Genomic DNA, 21876 nt, shown 5'->3' with positions numbered 1-21876 from the left:
CCATAGTCACGCAACGTTAAACAAGACAACTGGTGTCACTACATTTTATGTTTTAATATTGGTTTTAATTTATGTCATTTGTTCTGTTTATTTCTGAATGTAATGAGAAATGATCGTACATTTTCCAGCATTTTTGGTGCAGCGGACTGGTGTTAACGGAATTGGTATAAATAATTTCTACTGTAATGATTAATTAGCGGTAATTACGTTAATAATAACCTTAATTTACCATTTCAGTTGAAATTATCTATACCAATTCCGTTAACACCACTCTGCTGCACCAAAAATGTTTGAAAATGTACGATCATTGCTAATGAGTATAATTTTGTCGCTAGCTCAATAATTGTTGTCGTTAAATGTTAATTTTAGAGGATTTCAAATAAATAGGAATAGTTTTTATTAGAAATTATACCTGTTTTCGGGTCTATGTATTATGTTGCGCCGTCGGAATGGAACATGGAGGCCATGGAGGGTACTAGTAGAAAAAAACCTACGTATTTATCACATTGACGTTATAGTATTATTTAAATAAATTAATCAACATCGTTCATCAAAATTATTTTACATAGGTACTATTAGTTAGTAGAATTTCATTTGTTACTTGGATATTAATATCTGTTTCACAGGGGCATAATGCGTAAAAAATATAATAGTAATAATCGGGACACGAATTACGGTTTCTAAGAAGTTTTGGATAGAATCCACGCTTTGTACATTACTCCATTTAAAACTACTGTATGTCGCAAGTCGCAAACAGTCTCAATACTTCACGAGTATTAAGTTCCCTCAACCACGACCCTTGTGGTTTGCTTTTATTACACCTCCTTTGAAATAGTATCTTTGGTTTATCTTGGCATATCTGAGTATTAATAATATAATTTTGCATTCATAGCGAATGTCACTGTGTGAACTTGACAGCAATATAATTATGCGCGTGTAATAGAGATAGCAAAAGGCAGGTCAATGAACGAAAATCTGTGGTAAGCGAACGCCTAAAACAGAGGCTTTAGGCGTCTGTTTAAGGCCCGTTTATTTGGTAATTTTAAGCACTGTTTCAAGTTACCTAGTTGCCAGTGGCGGCGCGTCCATAAAAGCCGATTCCCACCGGCTTACCTGTTATTGGACGTTTAAGCAGAGTTGTAAAGGAAATATAAGGTAAGCCAAATTAGCCCCGGCTTGCCTCTGGAATGATTGACGCGCCGCCACTGCTAGTTGCTATAAAAAGAAGAATATCAAAAAAACAGCAAAACGTACAGAACTATACGGACTAAATAATGAACTCATATAAAACATATTTATCTAGGGCCAAAATTCAGGTAGAAAAATGTCGAGAAAAAATGGCTACTAGAGTCTGCGCAGAAAGAGAAGAGTCGCGGAATGTAAGCGAGTCCATACATTTCACGACTCTTCTCTTTCTGCACAGACCATAAGATTTCCTCTTGAGCACAAGATATTTAACTAGAGGCAGCAATCCTATAGGAAGGTGATTAGTTCCTCTTTCAAGACAACTGTTGAATATAAATATTGGTCTGATTAACAATAGCAAGTCGTAATCGCGTAACATTATTCATGACTTATTTTGTTTTATGTGCTTTGTACCTATTCATGTACCTTACGTTACGTGTGTACATGTTTATTCATTTGTATACCAACGTGTAACATACTACCCATATTTAGAACATCAATTAAATTTTCCTCTTCTGTGTTTCTTATGTACACTGGATAGATGTCGACCGTAATTCCTTAATATTACGGTAAAAACATCTCCATGCACTTTTGAACGCCACTGTACCTAAAATATATGTAGACATAACCAAATAATAATAATATAATAAATGCCAATTATTAACAATCTAGTGTTATAGGTACATCACAAAATGTACATCAGGACAGGCACACGTACCTTAACATTATCAAGATGACACGTGTAAAAGTAAAATAACTGCAGATAAAATTATGAATTGTGTCAGTGACCACAGGTACACTTATAAGCAACAGTGTATGAGTGTACCTAGTGTACCTAGTTCTTTATTATAGAGGCTCTCTAGAATAGCATTGATGAGAGCATACTGAGTACCTACATGTAGCACCTGTAGGGTGTTATTGTAGCTGAACTGCATATGCGGATCCTAAGTAATATGGTCTGATATTCTGACCAATTAGTCAAAGATTAATGTATCCTTTAAAATTATCAATTAATTGTTATATATGGTTGACGGTGCAGCCCTACCTAACCCGTCTTCCTCCACTATGCACTAGCGCCACGTTTTTGTTGTCGCTTATTCTGTTTTTTTATAATTTAACTTTTTTGATGATTAAATGCCGTTCTACTATTTCGAGAAAAATAAATTGTTATATATAATCTTATACCTTTAGAAGCAATTCTTGTATACAATATGTATGGAAACGGCTATAACGATATCGATGAAATTTGCTATATTGGGGTTAACGGGGGCGAAAACGCAATATAACTGGGTCTTATCACTGGGAAAACGCGCTTTTTTGACTTTTTATGTTTTCCGAGCAAACATCAGTCTCTCAGGTACTATCTCTAAAGGGGCCCACTGATTAACAGTCCGCCGGATGGTATCGGCCTGTCAGTTAGAACAAAATTTTGACAGGCCGATACCGTCCGGCGGACTGTTAATCAGTGGGCCCTTTAATGTACGACTAGGTATGTTGACTTATATGAGTGGACTTAAAAGTTGACATTATATTTTTGGTCCGGTGATCGAGTAACACGTGCGCGCGGATCCGCTGTGTCGAAGTGAATTATTTTGAGGCTGAGCGATCCCTAAAAATAAACGCGGGTGTGATGTCATGAAATAAGTGTTACGTATGGCTGCAGACACATGGTACACGCGGCCGGTATGACATCAGTTACGTCAGTTACAATTATATTTTGAGGAAATTGTTATGTTTTCCTGCTTACGAATTACTATTATCTTGTATAGTATGTATACAGTTATACACGCACACACTGACTTTGTACACATTTTGTAAAACCTTGTTCGCTTATTTTACTGCTGAAAATAACACAATATTTAATTTTGAATTCGAGTTAATTGTATTAAAATAGGTACACCATATTAGTATATTACATAAAAAAAACCCTTTAATATGCTCTGTGAATGAACAAGGAGTAGGTTTTTTGGGTTCTCGCATCTCCTTATTAGGTATACGTAACCCGTGGACTAGGTAGATACATATCTCTGATCTCTTTTAAGGTTTATAATATCTATAATATTTCAAAATATATCGGATATCCTCTGAAACCCGTATTAAACTTGCCATTGCCTTTGACATTAAATACCACTACTTAGCGCTGTTTTGTTTTTAAGCATTAAGATGACAGTCCATTTCCAACGACAGCTTCACTACCGTTGCGACGTTACTGTCATTCATTGTCTTGTCATTCATTTTACTATAGAAATTGACATTAACATCGACGTGTCAGAGCAGTAGTGCAGCTGCGATCAGAAATGGAATGTTACCTTTAGACAGAACTTTGCAGAAGTACCTAAGAATGTGATTTTTGTCGTTCACTTTATGCGTCACCGTTTATATAATATTTTATCTACATCAATATCATAACCCCGAATATAGTTATACAAAACCGGTAAGCTAACGGCCTATATTTTGCAGCAATCACATAACCTATTAATATATAACCTAAATTAAAATTAAATATTCTGAACCAGTTACGATGATTACTCATTATTTATATTACAGCCTAAATAAAGTGCCTGATATAGAACAGCATTCTGGCTTTTGCGGGGAGATAATAGTTTTTTCTAAGAACAACCGCTAGATTCTCGATGCCATGACGTGAATGAAAAATAAAAAGTTTCATAATAGGTATGTAATTGGGGTGCAATTCCGAAAATATGTAAATATGCATTGTGATCATTACAGTAGCTAATTAACTTATATGTGGTCATCACAAAATGTACTGTATTTGTTCCATATTATTGTCAAATTATTTAGAATCTGTGCGGAAAGAGAAGAGTCGTGAAATATATGGGGTCCAATACATTCTTCGACTCTTCTCTTTCTGCACAAACTCTTAGCCATCATTGTCGGAGTCATGGCAAAATAAATAGGTACGCGATTATGAATTAATTAGCGCCTAGTTACGAATACGATTTTTGTATATAATGAATCGTTCGCATCGTTTGATAGATAAGAATTTGCTGCAGAGATATACATAATTTATAAAAAAAATTGTCACATGGGTGTGTTTCTTTTTAGCTTATTATATGTAATTCGGGCGTGTATGTTAATGAACGAATTAATTACAGTCAACCAAGCATTTAGTATACTCGCTCACACCTAACATCGTTTCGGGATCGTGCGTCGGGTTTATCAACATGGCCATGTTTAATGTTCCACATTAGCTTACACCGTCAGTGCGTCACTGAGTCATTCGACGAACCCATGAGCCGTGTTCGGAATTCATTTAGCAACTTTAATCGGCTAGTTCCATAAGGGGCCTGCCATAACCGATTAAAATTAAAGGTTTGAACTGGTTCCCTTTCCCCTTGCGGACAAGGAAACGATCATATTGAAGTCCGGCCGCTTGCCGCCGTGTGTACCCTGGATTGCGGCCAGCCCTCTCGGACGTGGACAGTCGCTGTGACTCGCTCATGACGCCGCATATTTTTAACGTAACAGCGCAGACACACTATCGAGTGCCAAATGTAAAGTTCACTAACATAGATTTGGCAAGAGATGCTATTTACGCGAACTGTCTATGCTTCGCGAACAAATAATCGCCGGCCACGTTCTTATGATTGTACCTACATAACGCGTGGGAGTACCATTTTAATCGAAACTAAGTACACACTTGTATCAGTATCTGCATGGCCACGCAAACACCTACACATTCATATCGATTTTGAAAAGCTTTTGCATTCTATATTTAGAGCTCCAACCTAAAATTGGAACTGCAAACACCTGACTGCGTTATGTTAAAATTATTATTTAGAACACTACCACAATATAAATAGAAGACGTTGGATTATAATACTGTAAATAAGATTGATCGCACACTCAGTTCCACTATGACGGAAGTAATAATTTATGCAACAATAGGTATATATTCGTATTAGAAATAGCACTCGCCAATTGGCGTGCTGTGATGGTGATGAAGACTAAGTAGATAGGAACATTCATTAGAATCTTTGATCTTTCGTACGATGTATTCACCAATACTTACTGAACATAAATATTATTTGATGATTATACAGGTAGATTTTTATTATAGACATAATGAGTAATATATTTCATTATTAGGCATTTGAACAAAGCACAACTAACCTAAAAACGTTTCGTATAAGAACACCTACTTCGCTAAATGTGTAAAATAAGACCTATGATAAAGACAAAAGTAATGTAGGTACCTACCTACCCACATAACAGACCACAAAACTGCTCATATATAGACAAATTTCCAAACGTCTCCTTGAATCAAAAATAATTACGTCAACAAAATGAATGCCATTGCGAATGAATAGTGTAAATTACAGTCAAACTATGCGGCGCACGAACGTATCAAATTAAAGCCGATTATATATATTTTTTCATGCTACTACTCGGAAATGTGGCAATAGATGATCTAAACCTTGACTAGAAACTAGGGCTTACTTGTAAACCTACTAATAAATCAACAGTCCGACAATGTCTTTTTTGTACTGGTTGTTCTACACTTTTACTTTCCACTCACTGATTGGTTGACATTCAACCAATCTCAGCGCAGCATGTCCACTATGTCATATGGTAGGGCTTTTAATCCTTTTAAAAATAAGAAAGGTTTTTTATACTCGTACAGTTGTGTGCAATAAAATAATAATAAGATAATTAAAATATCAATGACAGTAAAACAATGTCAATAACAAAATGAAAATTATTTAAAAACGCTGTTATAATTTTTTTTTACTTCCACTATAATTTTGAAAAGTAAATGTTACAGTTAATTTTGAAACATGTCAAGGTAGGTAATGCAGAAGAATTATAAAATACGGAACCTTAAAAAGATCCAATATTGGTCTAGAGTTATAGTTTTCCCCTAATTTTCACTCTCTTATTTATTAAATCGATATTTTCTGATAAAAATAGTGTTAATGCGTAAGCATTGGGGTGTTGTGTAGGCGTTACCTACCTTACCGTATTTGAACCCATTCAAAAATAAACAAATGTTTTTAAAACGTAAGAATGAGACATAAAGGTAGGCTTTATTTCTCATTCTTCCGCGTTTGTATGTAACCATCAATTTAATTCAGCGTAGGTACTACTAAGTATGTACATATATATATATATTATGGAGGGGGCCAAAATAGTCCTATTTTACGTTTCTTACCTACGTTTCAATTAGTAAACGCCTGCCTTAAAGATTGTTTTAACTGAATATAATACATATATGAAATAATTCAGCGTACTGTAATTATTATGAAGGCGGTCAAAAAAGTCCTAACACTAAGATATAGTTTGTGCGGGAAGAGAAGAGTTGTGGAATATAAGGAAATTAAGACATTCTACGACTTTTCGGGTTATTCCCACTATTTAGCACCAAGTTCTTACCAGTGGTAACTACTGGGAATTTAATTTTGTCCACTACTGGGAATAACCCGAATCTTCTCTTTCCGCACAGATCTAATATGAAAAAAAAAAAAACTAGAGGCATCTACAACAATGACGATTGTCGCGGCGCTTTATGGTATATGGGGGTTGTCAATCATTCCTATTTACTAGACTCTATGATGTATATACGAGCTTCCGGCTCTTACAAAGTGGCCCTAAATATATATTATGTAAATTAGTAAAAGCGAGCGCGTACAACTTACAAGCAATTTATATGTAGTTTCAATCGATTCAATTTCGAGACGTTGTTGGTGTAGTCGAGAATAGACACCGTGTGTTTGGTACTGTAATTTACCACGCCATCTAACGGTGAATGGTTACACTTTTATACGAAAGGCCGCGCTGTGGTGTGGCGCTCGAAGTGAAGTTTCACAAATCATATAGAGGTCGCTACCAGGTGCTATCTGCTGTAAATAGAAGCAAGGTTTAGTGGGTTTTTCTACGTTAAATCTTATGGAGTAAAATTTGTTCCAGCAGCTGCCGGTAGCATTATGCGACATTCCATAAGATTACGTGTATTTCTGACAATCCCAGTCGCACTTTGCCAGATGCTAGATTGCTGCAAAGAGAATCTGCTTTTTGGAGTTCCGTAGTTAACTAACCCTGATAGTTTCGCTACCAGTGGCGGTGCGTCTAGATTGTTCGTAGGCAAGCCGTAGCTAAGTTGCCCTTCGTTTTATTCATAGATTTAATAAAATGGCCCAAGAGTCTGAATATCAGACTAATCTAATAAGCCGATGGGAATAGCATTCTATGGACGCTCCGCCACTGTTTGCTACGTACCTGTCGGCCTGTCTGTCAGCGGCTTAATACAGTGATCGTTTTGTATTAGAAACTGACGATGGTAAACGATATACTATGTGGGTGGCATATCACCCTTTGCCTGATCGAGAATATAATTACTTACACTAAATAATATGTCAATTCATTACTCAGGCAGGCAATGGGATAACCGTATCCCATGTTTTTTTCTGGTTTAGGAACATATCCTACTTTTGTAAATATATTTTGAACAAGACATTCAATATGGTTGCAAATCTATATAAAGGTACTTATTAAGACACGCTTGTTCTTCGCGGCCTAGTAAAGGGTTAATGTAATCACGGCACGATCGCTTGAAACCCACGGATGCCTGCCAATTAGGATGCCTAAAGGTAATCTCGTTCGACGACGAGACACAGATGACACAGATCTGCTCTGGATACCTTCGACAAACGCGTTTCGTATATCGATTTATCCAACGTAGTCGAATATTCAATCTTAGACAGATTATAGACTCTATATAATCTCTATAATATAGAGTATTGTAAACGTTCAATAATACAGGGTAGCCCAAAAATACATTGACAACATCTTTTCTAATTATTTTATTAAGTTCTTATGTAACTAGTACACATTAAGTTAAAAATTAAAACTACAGTCTTTTTATGCAACTAATATTAATTGTCTTCAAAATAGCCACCCTGTATGACTTAAGTCAGGTTTACAGTAATAATAGGACTACGTGGACGTGGCCAGGGACACTTGGGGGAGCCAATCATCCACACAGTTATTGAGACCTTATTGTGAAAATTAAGCAAAGAGAATAATTGCGAAATTCAAACTTGCTATGGGAAGACAACCCTTCGCGCCAACATTTTTTAAAATTTTCGCTATATTCTACTGACGGAAATTGCTTGACAGAGTATAAAACTTTACTAGCCTCAATTATATCCTTTCTTACAAATACACATGTCAGTATGACAGTTAAAGACAAACAATTAGTGGCTAATTAACTCTTGTAACTCGAACTCTATTATAAATAACGCCATTACAATTGAAATAAAAAACGTTGTAAAGGCTAGAAAGTGAGCAATAGATGGAGGAGTCAGGGGAGGCCCTCGAAGATACGAGCTTGTTACGACTGCTGTAATGGATTTAATTAATTATACAATACATAGGTGTTTAATCCTTTTACGGGAGCTAACAAATTCATATTCTTACCGGCTTTAACTCAAAATTCAAAACAAACACCCTCGCAGGCGCATTAATTACTGTAGGAATAAGCACACTATAGGTACCTACTATTAACAGTGTTTTTAATCGATTATTCGTTTTAACAACTTATCTCATAATTGTATCGTCTCAAAAATCAACCATCATCGGAGGTAACTGTTGGACTTTTTTGATAGCGCATTTACAATTACTACATGTTTCCAATAATGCCAAATATCACAAGTTAGGTACAAATCAAATTGTATCTGAATTTTCAACGGGTTTCGACATTTTAGCCTGTGAATAGCTGAAACAGACACGAGAATAATTGTTGTATAGTCGAATGGGTATGCTGTTGAAACTGCCAATTAGTGGTTTATCGATTACTAATTCTGAGAACATTCCGTTGATTTCAGGATAATAAGTACCTAAATATTCATTACGGGTCCGGCAGTAGCTGCTTAATTATGTAGTAGTAGTAGTAAAACACTTTATTGTACAAAAATCAAAACAAAACAGGAAAAATAACATTGGTCATTAGTACAAAGGCGAACTTATCCCTTTAAGGGATCTCTTCCAGTTAACCTTTGAGCAATTGAGGGAGAATTGGAGACGGTAGGCATCCGTACAGTACCAACAGTGTAAATAAAAGAACAAGAAAAGAAAATTATAATGATAATAAAAACGAAAAGTTTCTTAGTTACTTATAAATATACACATATATACACAATTAAATACATATGTACACAACTAAATACATATATATATATTTTCTATAATACATATTACATATATATAAAACCTACAATACCGCGCACATCCTTTAAATTAAGTTTTGTCTGCTAGCCATAACCTTTTTAAATTCGCCTTTAGCGATGCGACCGATTGACACTGTCGAAGAGAAGATGGTATAGAATTCCATAATGTTACTGAGTAAAGATTATAGGTTTAAACGTGTGTAATGAATGTAGGTAATGATTGAAACGCTTATTTATTGACATTGAAATATTATACACGTGTATTAAAATCTAGATGTACCTAAAATGAAACAACGTTGTGAGGGCATATGCTCCTGAGTTTTGGGTTTCTTAACTACTGATCTATTTACAAAAGGAGGAGGTTCGATTCGGTTGTTTTTATTTCAAGTTTGTTTCCCCAGTATTTCTTCTGGTCTGAAGGTATTTGTGAAATATGTTTTGTTTTGTTATATACTTCTAAATATATATGGCAAAATTTTATTAAATACTTGTTTTAATAGTGGAATTACTGATGAATTGAGATAATTAACTCCTCAAATATTATAGGTAAAACTGCATAAACCCTAATAATATAGGTTTTTTTTTTTTAATTTTCATTAACAAATTAAGCACAAATAGTCAAAACGTCATTTGATGAAGTAGAATTGCTGAGGAAAACAGAACTTTACAGCGACAGTGAAGCGACACCTATTTCCCGTTCGACGATTGTTAACTTAAACAGCAACATTTCGTCAAGGTTCTGTTCTAATGATGGCTACTATTAGCAATCAAGGGAACTCTTTATAATACCCATATTTTACGTTTGGTTATTAGTTTTCTTTATCAAGGTTCTTAATTACCTAATACCTATTCTAAAAAACTACTTGAAAAATGGAACTGATTATATTACATTATTATTAATTAACGGAACTTCGTAGGTAAATCAGCTAATGAGGAGAAACGCGCAGATAGCGCTTAAATAGTTTTACCTAAAACAGGTGGTTATCTTAGAACAATTCACGTAAAAGGATCGTCGTGGAAGTATCCGAATTGAAAACGGTCAATAAACTTAACTGAATTGAAAGTTAAAAGAAAGAGTTTAAAACTTAGATACCTGTCATGCGCCGAGAGTGTACATATGTATACCTATGTACAAAACTAACTACAGAGGGCGTCGTTGCTACGTTCAGATTTAATGTCGCCCGCCCTACTCAAAACGAGAACTCTACTTGCGAAGTTGCGACCCAATTTCACATTTCCCTTACTAGTTGGATTCTAAAATTCACGCACTACCCAGAGAAAGAAATTAAGTCTTGAACTATTTTCTTGGCCGTCTTTTTGTTTTGTACCAATTATATTTTCCGCTCGTAATTTTCTTTCAGTCTGCGTACCTACTTATTGCTCCCTGAGCTACTTTAACGTCAAAGCCACTTAGTAGCCGCCTCCAAGCAGCATAGTATCGTAAAGGAAAGCCTCTTAGCGTATTTCACCTGTCTATAAAACGCTGCAAATACTTGCATTTTATATTAAATTTCCTAAGTACAAATTTGTTATGTTTCAAACAGCTAGAACTATAATCTTAATTTGCAAAATTATCGTCCAGTAGGTACCAGTACGAGTATTGCCCAGCAGACCAATTTTTCAATATCAATTTGAAGCAGTATCGATTTTAGGAAGTATCAAGTAAAAAGTACCTAGCGGACCTTGCGGTAGTCGTCAGGAGCTATCCCATTATTCGATTACAACCGTCAACGATCATGTCATGTAACTGACCGATCTTTTATGGCGTCGTAATTTTCTGGGCCAATGGGGGAAATTGCTATGGCCAGTCTGATTATCAGTATCTTAAACGTGTCATTATTATTACTTATTAATGATTTAAATTTAATGTAACCATTTAAATTAATATTTTTTAGATAATTTAGTTTAGTAATTTGACATTGAGACACATTGACATTTCTTTTTTCTCTTCAAGATTTTTCTGTACTCTTATCTTATACGCTAGAGTTAGACCAAGAAAAGTCTGCAGCGATTTTGAAAGCCCACGCCCACGCAGTACAAGCGTTATTTTAAACGTCAAACTTCTATGAAATTATGACGTATAAAATAACACTTGCAATGCGCGGACTATCAAACTCGCTGTAAACCTGTCTTGGTGTAACTCTAGGTACACATAAATGTAATTTTTGGTCTGTTAGTTTGAAGTCTAAGTTAGATTATCATTTGCAGTCATAAACCGCAAGACGCACCATCAGTTTTATGGACAAGGCATAGGTATCTTTAATTGTCTACGATCTCGACCCTGTCCATTACTCTTTGTAAATTACGTATCTACAGTACACTAAAAAAAAATGATCTAATACCGAGCACACATTAAAGTGATTTCGGTTTCGGTTTTAAACGATTTTTCCCAGTGTATTAGAGGCGCATCACTCGTCAAATCAATACCTATTGTCAATTGCGTCTCTGCTGTATCAAGGCGCAGGGGCGCATCACTCATCGCAGTCAAAATCAATAGGTACCCTGAAAACCTCACAGACCAGTCCATTCGCTTAAAGTAGCTTGCTTGGACACTTTTCAATGTTAAACAGAACTCGTCCTTCTGTACGTGAAGTCTTTTGTGTTAAAAAATTCACAGAAGGTCATGGCACATAAATTGGACTCATATAGGTATTTGCGTAAATTATTTTGCAGTCTCAACACATTGTTTTCAGTGCAGAAATGAAAAAAAAAAAACGTTCGTGATCGCAGGCGTTTGATGTTTAGAAGTATTCATTATATAGAAGTTTTTGTTTGTCCTGTCGGTTTTTCCGGCATGTACCTACCTATTGTTGGCTAAATCAAAAGGGATGGCAATATCCGACATTCCGGAGCTTATAGCATTCACCTGTTTGCCTGCTGTTTTTGTTAAGTATGTAATACCTTTAGTGTGATATCCAATCAGCGATTACCTATTCGGATTTTCGGATAAAGTTCGTGATAATTGTTATCACGTTGGTTGTATATACATATCTGATCTATGCATTGTTTTTTGTTTTTTTGTGGTGACTGGAGATAAGGTTTAATGTGCGAGGGGTCGAGGGCAGATAGAAAAATTCGCCGCCTAAGTATGAAAAAGATCATATTAAGTATGTTTCAATATTTTTTATTCCTTAATGTAGTCTCTACCGAGCTTAATGTATTAGTGGCATCTGAGTTCTAAAGATTACATCATCTTTGAAGAAGTTTTCCTGGAGCCTTCGAAATCGATGGCCAGACAGATAGACTTATTTCAGGGAGGTCCAAGCTGAAGGACCTCCCTGAACTTAAAAATATCTTACCATCCATTTTTGCAAGTGCTATAAAAGTGTTCATTATTTACTCAGGCGATTCCGCTTGGCGCGATTGTCCCTTAGGTCTAAAAAATCTGATTTGGCCCGGTATTAGCTAATTTAGTCTAGGTACTTTAAAAACTTCTTGAGAAGGTACTTTCAAAAACTAGTCTTTTAGGGTTATAATCACTCAAAACTAAAAAAAATAGCATGTTTTAGCGATTTTTGACTAAGTTGCGTTCGGCGCTCGAGGACACAAACTTGGATTGTTTAATGGGCCAACTTCATAAACAAGTCAGCAAAAAATCTGAATTACCGGATTTGAAGCAAAGGAACCCCGTACTTTCAGGCGTCAAAGTTACTGGAGTATTTTTGTCCATCTGGCAATGCAGATTGCAATTTTAGTGTTGGGTAGGACTCGAGTTCTTTGAGTCTTTTCCTTCAAGACTCGACTGAGGTTTTCACTGTTATAATTAAGTCTAAACTCGAATTCTTTTCAACTTCTTAGAGACCCGAGTATTTTGTAGAGACTTGAGTCTTTTATACAGAACTCGTTTTTTTACAATTTCGAATGAATTGTCTATGCATAATTAGATTAATTAGGTATACAAGTCATACAATACCGCCTAATTTACTGTAGTTTAGGAAACATCTATAAATTTTTACGTACTCTCTATTTGGAGGCTCGAGTCCTTTCAAGGTGTCCTTAAAAAGTCTCAATAAAGGACTCTACTCGGGACTTAAAAGACTGACAATTAAACATACCCTACTGTCCGGTTCCAATTTGATTTATTTTTATATACTTATGTTATACAAATCGTAGACTTTAGTAACCGACCTAGGTATATTTTGTTGCTGCCCAAACTCGACCTAATGGGAGAATTTTTCCAAAGTACTGTAGGTTTTACAAAAGTATATTTACGGGAATGTGTTCTAAATAATAATTATATCTAAAAAATATTATACAAACTTATATTTATTTAGTCGGTCGGTGAAGTAATAATGGTCGGCGGTGCGTGCCGTTGTATTGTAATATTGCGTGCGTCTCAGAGCGCGGTTAAGACGCGATGAAGTGGCGTCAGGCGGGGATGGTCGACGCTGCAGCGCAGCGTGAAACCAGCGACACCTGGGCTGCAGACGTGCTTTCGCTTTGTCCTCGGCCCGGTGCTCGACGGCGCTCACACCGCCGCCTCCGCCTCCGCCACCGCCGTGTCGGTTCGCGTCGCCGCGCCTACCTAGTACCGCGCATGCTCTCCCCGCTTCTTGCGTCCTGCTACGTCACTGTTTAAAATTCTATACAGATGTAATTAACGGCCATCGAGCAGGATATTAGTCGCAGTCAATAATCATCTTTTGATTAGATCTGTCACTTGATCAACGGAGAGTCCGTGCTCTTTATCCACACGAGCCACCCGGTTAGAGGAGCACTCGGAAAGGGAGCGCGGCAGAGCCGGTATCGATCTGAGCGTTTCGTGTGGCCGCTCGTGCACGACGTTTCTCGGGATATTCGCCTAGCGGTCGCCGTCGGCGCCGGCCTTGTAAACAGTGCATTACGCGCCGCGTTTACCTATTCCACCCGCGCGATCATGAACGCCGAAGCTAATTAATATCGCGGTGGACGCATCTGAAGAGTGCCTAACTCACATTTGACTTCATTCTTGATTGATCTCTAAAAGCGGACTTTATAAGGTAAGTCATGCTCTTTTGGGTTTTATTAAGTTGTTTACAGTTTCTTTTGTTTTAAACAACCCACGATGTGAAATGAAAATTAAAATATATTTTATATATATATACATATTTTCATAAAACTCTTGTGTTCTTTTTATGTTCTTACATTTTTATCGCATCCATAACTATAATAGCGGTGTGGGTAAAGTGTATTCAAATATTTCTATTGAACGTGAGCTAGCCATCTGGTTTATATGTCTAAAGTTAGCTTGTTAAATCGTAAACCACGAGGAATCATCGGTATCGGTATTTGTGGAGCTGTTTCCTTAACGCGGTCGTGTATCACAAAGACAGCAAGTCCTAGCAGTTACTGTGCTCGTACTAGAAATAAGTAATAAATCATAAGTTGCGAAATTCATTAAACATATTTTAGGGTACGTAGCCCGGAGAGCTTTCCCACACGTGATAGGTTATTCTTATTCTTACTGCGCATGTCTTGAGTTCTAATTTATTTGTCGTACGGGCTGACTGTACAATGGAATGTACCTGAAATCTGTAACTGTTGATTCACAGCGCTAGGCTACGTCTTAGAGCTTTTTTTAAACAACACTTTATGGTTTTACATGACAACCTGCACAACTATCGACATCAATAAAGACTACTGGACGATGTTAATAAGAAATCTGCGTAAACCGAATTAAGTTATTCCTATCACTACACTTTATAAAATAAAGTCACACGCCACATCTCTCCGTTGGTGTGTATGCTTGTTCGCTATAAACTCAAAAACTACTGGGGGGGTTTTTATCATATCAATAAAGTGATTCTTGAGGAAGGTTTAGGTGTATAATTTTTTAAGGTTTTGTGTAACCCTTGCGAAGCCGGGGTGGGACGCGAGTCAATTAAATGATTCTCTAAGTACTAAATACTTGGGGTTTAGCTTTAATAACAGAACTATTGTTCGGCTTTTCAGCTAAATAAATAAAGCAGACTTTTTTGGCACTCTTACATCTTCTAGGTGTCCAATAAAATCGCATACATATATAGTTCGTTTTTTTTAGCATTAGAAAGAACTCCGCAGAAACAAGCGTGCATTTTTTATCAGGCTCGTTAATTGTTAATAATTATTGAATTATCTAATGTAGCATGGTCAATACATATAATTTACTTCAAATTGTTACCGCTAAAAGTGCCAGATTTAGAACCACAAGCTAACTTCTGCGAAGTTCTTTCTAATGCTAAAAAAAACGGACTATAGGTAAAGTCAAAAAATCATAATTGAAATGTTTCCTACGTCACATATAAAGTGAATCGTTTCCATTTCATAAACACGTAACGTGCATGCATTTGATTGCCAGTGGTAATTTATTGCCACCGTGCTATATGTATAAAAAAACGGTATTGTACTTACGGTACCTACCTACTTATTTCCTTAGTTGCTAACCGCTTTACATGCGTATGTGATACCATATGATTTCTAATAATTAAATAATATGAGAGAAAGTAACTATTATGACAATTTTTAACTTTTAAATAGAACGTTAGCCTTACATGAGATTCACGGGAAAATTTACACTTTACTGGTTATATTCGACAGTCAATGAACCTGCAATAATATGATTACATTGATTATGGAGAGATACTTAGTCTGCACACTGTAGGTAACGAGTACCTAAGTCGTATTTACTTGATGTATCTACAATAAATCTACGTACGTGTTTAGTCCATGGTATTGATTGTGCTATATCGTTAATAATAAATGTTCCAACAATGATATATATATATATGTATTCAGTATTCATTTATTTCTTGCTTCCATGGTACATTTTTAGGTGGTATTTACATTTCTTATGGTATCACATGAACCCTGAATAGGGTGTAGCAAACATAAGTACATACATAATTCAATTAAGTTACAGGTACTTAATACATCTCTAACATAACTCTAGTGGCTTTTACAAACTTATAACTAACTTATCATTATATAGATATTTAGAATATTTTATATTAATCAATATGTACATACTATTATTGACAGGTTGTTTAATTAAACACAATATAAGGATCAAAATACATATATTTAACAAAAGTAAATTAACAAAGCCCGAACCGGGAATGAACTCAACCATATTTGTTTACCGGACCATTGTTCTAATCTTCTATATTTTTATACTACCTACCTATTAGGGTGGATCGGCCTACTATGAAAAAAAAATTTTTTTACTATAATTTAATGGGCTTTTGTCAAAAGTTGCTTACATACCTGAAACCTCATAATATGAAATATTTTTGAAATTGGACAATAACAAGTACTGCCCCAACTCACATAAAGTTTTAAAAAACTAAAGCTAAATTGCCTGTCGCGTTTTGGTTTCGATTTTTAATAAAAATTAGGAAAATTAAAACAAAACAATAACATTATGACTGATTTGTCATCTGGCAACATTGTTTCTACTCAAACCTTAAATAAAGAGGGTAGTAATAACTTCGACATTAATTTTAAACACCCTACACTATCAAAATAAATGACACATTAACTACAATCTGATTCTCTAACGTCAAATCAACACAAACATTGATAAACAACGAACTTCCTTTACGCCATTTATTTCAAGCTCTTGACGGGCCTACAACAGGACCACGCAGCTTTTCAGGACCAATAGGAAAACTTCTAAAGGATTGCGAAAATCTTCCTTTAGTATCCTTCAAGTCAATCAGGTGTGATTTGCCAGATATTACGAATAAAAAAGATCTAAGCACAGACCAACTTTACTTGTATGACATTTGCACCGCAATAAGTTGTGGTCATTGTAATTATAGGCTGTCGCAAAGAAACCCTGGTAAAGTGGTTCATTCCAGGTGGCTTACCACTGCAAACCGAATTCTTAGATTATATGTCTCCACGAATACTCCAACAGTATATTTACAACATTTAGTTAGTTTTATTTTGAAAGTTTATGCTCCCATGTGGTTTGCGATTAAATTGAAGCCGAGCTGCACTTATGGTGCAAAACACTTACACAAAACTATTGAACTTTCAAGATATATGCCACAGCATTTAAAAGCAGTAATAGATCCTGTATTACAACGAAACGGTTTTTTCGGTCATGTAGAAAATATATTACTAGCGATGCTGGATGATGACAGACCAGAAATAAAATATTTGGCATTGCAAAAAATACTTAAGTCACGAGAGTGTTTACCGTCCAATATAAGGATATTTAAACTACCAAAATTTGATTTTTGTTCTATGGATTACGTTGATATGATACCCTGGGACAATGTAACAATTACTGAGCCACCATTGCTTAAAATCCTCAGTACAGATATTTTAAGAGAGTGCATCGAAAACCTAAACAAAATTGATGAGTTGATTTTACCACTACTGAAATTATACCCTTGTCATACTCAAAGTACTGAAAGATGTGTTAAAATAGTTACAGAGGCAGCTGCTGCTGTTTGTGGACCTATTAAACGAGATGGTTTTATTAAGACAAGGCTTAAATCCCGAAAAATTATGCCTCTGTTTAACTCCAAGAAAGACTACAAAATTGAATAATTTTAGTAATTTTCAGCATAAAAAAAAACAATTATCTGTCATCGTTTTCGTGGTTTTCTAATGAAATATGTTAACTTCTAATTTCAAGTATAAAAATAAATTAAATTCAGACAAAAATAAGATGTTTTAATATTTTTTACATATTTTATAATTACCACCCTAAAATGGCGCTTGCGTCACTTTTCAGTTAGCTTGGGGCAGTACTTCCTGAAATATTTCAGTTATTTTAATTATACAGATTTAAATGTTTTTGTGAGTAGCAACTTTCTATTTCCTGCCAAAATCAAAATTTGAGAAAAAAGAAAATCGATCCACCCTACTACCTATTCGTACTTTTATTAACGATTTTAGCATACTTTCATTTTAATAAGTACCTGTACACCTGTTGTAACGTGTGATATTTCAAAAATGTAATTTATAGAAATATGTGACGTTCTACGGGAAAAGGTACCTTATGAGGGTTTCTAGTTTCGGAGATATGAAATGTTTTGTGAAGAGGTGAAAAAATGCTCAATTTTTTTTTATTGTGTGATCTGAAACCTTAATGCGTAACGCGTGTTTACCTGTTTTTATTTTTGTTATAAGTTAGTTATAAGCCTAGTAATGTCGTTTCAAAGTTTAGTGAAAAGGTACCTTATGGAAAAAATATTGAAAATTTCCAAAAAAACTAGTCAATACGGGAAAAGAAGTTTGGTAGAGAACTGTATTAGCATTCTGCAAAACTAATTTGATAATTTCAGTTCTGGTTGGGGCGCCTAGCAAATATTATAACCGTACATCGACCGACATCACAAATCCAAGTAGCCTGCTATTATACCAAAGTTACTCTCGTCAAGTCTTTCTTAACTACAATAATCTTCATTTGGTTTGGTCGCATGCAGTAAATCAGCCATTGGTTTGCTGAAAAATGCCAATACCCGACGCATTACCTTATGGAATATCTGAGGTCATTGAACCTCAATGCCGCTTATCTTCAATGGCAACCAAAATATATTATTGATAAGAAATAGACTATTTATACCATCTTTACCCCAAAATATTATTAGTTTATCCTAACTGTTCCATCATCATCATGGCTCCATCATGTAACTTAACCACAAGGTACCTTTTCATTACATACAAATTATTGGTCTGTTTTAAGATTATTATGACGAAGAACTAATTAAATTTGTGGCAGTTTAATGTAAATTAATATTTTCTATTCATAAAAGATAAACTGTAATGTGATTGATGTTTTGTAGTGATGTATTATTAGATTTATTTCCATAAGGTACCTTTTCGTAAATGTATGGAGCAAATACTGTTATTGTTATGTAAGTTTAAAGTGGCATAAGGGGTTAAATATTGTATTTAGTTGGGGTTTTAGGATTTATTTCATTTGAATGACAGAATTTCTTTCATATGTGCTCAGAAAAATTGATTGTGTGTCACATTAAAAGTAAAAATATTCAATTTTGTGATTTTATATGAAAAAGTCAGAAAATACATTTTAACCTCTAAATCGGTATTGTTTTTTGCTTAAACTGTCTGTCAGTGTCGTTTTCTAATAGATAAAATTTAAATCTTGAGAGCTCATTGCAATCAATCGTGAAAATGAAATAAAACTTTATTTTCAAGAGATTAGTTAGTATACACATAAATCAGTCGATATCAAAAGTTTCTATTGGCATTACAGAACAAGTCGCAATATTTTTTTAATCTCAGATATATAAGGTATTATTATTTGTAGTCAACTATGTAACTTACTTCAGGAACATAGTTTTTTAGGCGGCTAAACTTAAAACTTCTCTATCGTAAAGTTGCTCATTTCACAACATTATTTTCAAAAAATCATATCTCTGTAACTACGCAACCTAGGAGGTTGATCTTTTGTGTTATCGATAGCTTATTTATTGTAGATTACGGGGGTATGCATAACTCCATACCCGCCATAAGGTACCTTTGACCGTGGGACGTCACATATTTGCTGTGCCTAACTTCACGTAACGCAAACGGAATAAGCAAACAAACATTGAAAATGTAATCGTGTACACTTTTCATAAACATAAAGGTAGGTTATACAAATGTCATCCTGCAAATTGTTTGCTGGAATTTTTGTTTGCCTTTTGCTATCGGCTATTAGAATAATAAATTTGGCAAGTAAGCTTTGGTGTTATTATACGGGAAACAAGCTTTACTGTTGTAAGGCAGTAGTTTTAAGCTCCCCTAACTTATTCACTGCTAAATGCTCATCAACGGTCGAAGCGCTACGCCGTAGCAGAAAGCAGTCTTTCAGGTATGAGGTTTCGTAGAGCCGTAACGACCATAATATGTCGTGATTAGCATCGAATATATTTGGAGCCAAATATGTTTTAATTCGCTGTACCTCACATTCAGAATAGTAATTAATAATTATCTACGTTAATAAGACGTTTCGCCAACTATTGTGATTACTTATATTGTTAGAGCTTTGATAAACACGGAGGGGTTCTCTATTTAAATAATCTATTCTATTGCAATATTAAGACGAAAGTGGACGACCGCGTAAGATCGCCTTTCGAAAATGGGGTCTACTATTAGAAGTATTAGAACAAATCCAATCAAATTAGAATTTATTTCAGTTTATAATGGGGACTACGTTTGTATGAACAAGCGGTAGTCCGCTAACACCGTTATAAACACACGTATTCCCGCAACACCAAGCCCAATAAAGGATTACATTGTCGCAGGTCGACCATGATACAGAAGAGAAAAGAAAAAATACAAAGTGCTTGAAACTTGACTAATTTTATATATCGTAAAATCAATAGTAAAAATATTGTGGCTATTTTAACGAACGACGAGAAAATTCCCGGACTTTTGAGGTGATTCATCGAACTTTGCACGGAAACATCGGTTAACAATTTTGTGCGTTTGCCCGTTTTCGTAGAAAATCTGGCATTGAAGTGGCAGGTTGGCAAGTTTTTCGCAGTTTGGTTTTTATATTAGCCCAATATTTTTCGATGGGGTGAAGTTCGGGACAGTTTGGTGGGTTACTCCTTAGGCACTACCTCGACTGAATTCGCCTTATACCATTCCAAAGGATGCAACACGCCAGCACAGTTAAAAATTAGTCGACTATTTAATAGTGTTCACCCTTTATGTTTGCTTTAAAATAAATTACATGAATACCATAAATAGATATATTTTCCAAACTCGGTACAATAAAGAGGTTATTAAATATAAAATTATTCATCGTAAATGTATTTTTGTTATTTTAATCTTAAGAAGGAGGAAATACCAAATACGTATTTATAATCTCTAGGTAATCCAATATAACACAACGATATACGGCTCTATATACTGATATACTGCTCGCACTGTTAATGCTTGAGAAAGGAGACCTAGGCTCTCCAAAACATGTCGCGCGAATGACTAAGAACAAGTGAGCCTAAACCGTAAAATTATTCAATGTTAGTACGTCTCACAAGTTTAATTTCGAATATACCACGCGATTATCAATCAAACACAACTCCTCGGAAATTAAATTGGTTAAGTACCTAGTCGCCTATGTATTTTGGAATTTTAATTTGAATTCGCATGAGTGGACCCGGAGCAGCTAACAACTTACAGACCATCCTTCATAATTGTTATTTTTCAGTAATTTAAATAGCCCGGAAGACATTTCTCCCATCATCATCAGGCACATGAAATGCAAGTACTTTAGGAGAATGCAAAATAGTTCTAACAATGTATAAAACATGGCTTATATTTCGCCTCGATCTGGTTAAATAGTTTAGCAACTTGATGTGAATAGGAATAGCCGTTTGTAGTCGCCGTGCAAGGCAGGATCTAGACGACTCAAAACAATCTTCAATGGGGTTGACAATTGTCAAAGGTTTGCATAGATGGCGTCATCATAGCTTGCCCCTTTTTCTATGAAATTTGGCTTAAAGAGCTTGCATCCAGGGTATTAAAAAAACAAAAATTTTACACAATTCTAGGGATTGACAGGGCAAGCTATGATGGC

The 21876-nt window shown here is 35.3% G+C and overlaps 3 protein-coding genes across 5 annotated transcripts in view; all 3 read left to right on the top strand.

Annotated features, from left to right (window-relative positions):
• The window catches only part of LOC134679259 (uncharacterized), a 452522-nt gene that overhangs the window by 177684 nt on the left and 252962 nt on the right, over positions 1–21876 (top strand). The gene's annotated exons all lie outside the window — the stretch shown is intronic.
• LOC134679266 (neurocalcin homolog) overlaps positions 1–21876 on the top strand; it is a 55977-nt gene that overhangs the window by 6018 nt on the left and 28083 nt on the right. The gene's annotated exons all lie outside the window — the stretch shown is intronic.
• Positions 1–21876, top strand: part of LOC134679267 (neuronal calcium sensor 2) — a 49197-nt gene that overhangs the window by 5432 nt on the left and 21889 nt on the right. The window contains exon 1 of one of the 2 annotated variants that reach the window (XM_063538163.1): positions 13911–14350. The exons of the other annotated variant lie outside the window; for it this stretch is intronic. The gene's annotated coding sequence lies outside the window, so the exon portion shown is untranslated. Of the gene's footprint in view, positions 1–13910; positions 14351–21876 lie in introns of those variants that run through there. 2 annotated transcript variants of the gene reach the window in all.

Source organism: Cydia fagiglandana, chromosome Z (assembly GCF_963556715.1).
Source record: "Cydia fagiglandana chromosome Z, ilCydFagi1.1, whole genome shotgun sequence".
Classification (NCBI taxonomy): Eukaryota; Metazoa; Arthropoda; class Insecta; order Lepidoptera; family Tortricidae; genus Cydia; species Cydia fagiglandana.
This window is presented reverse-complemented; position numbering and strand designations above follow the sequence as displayed.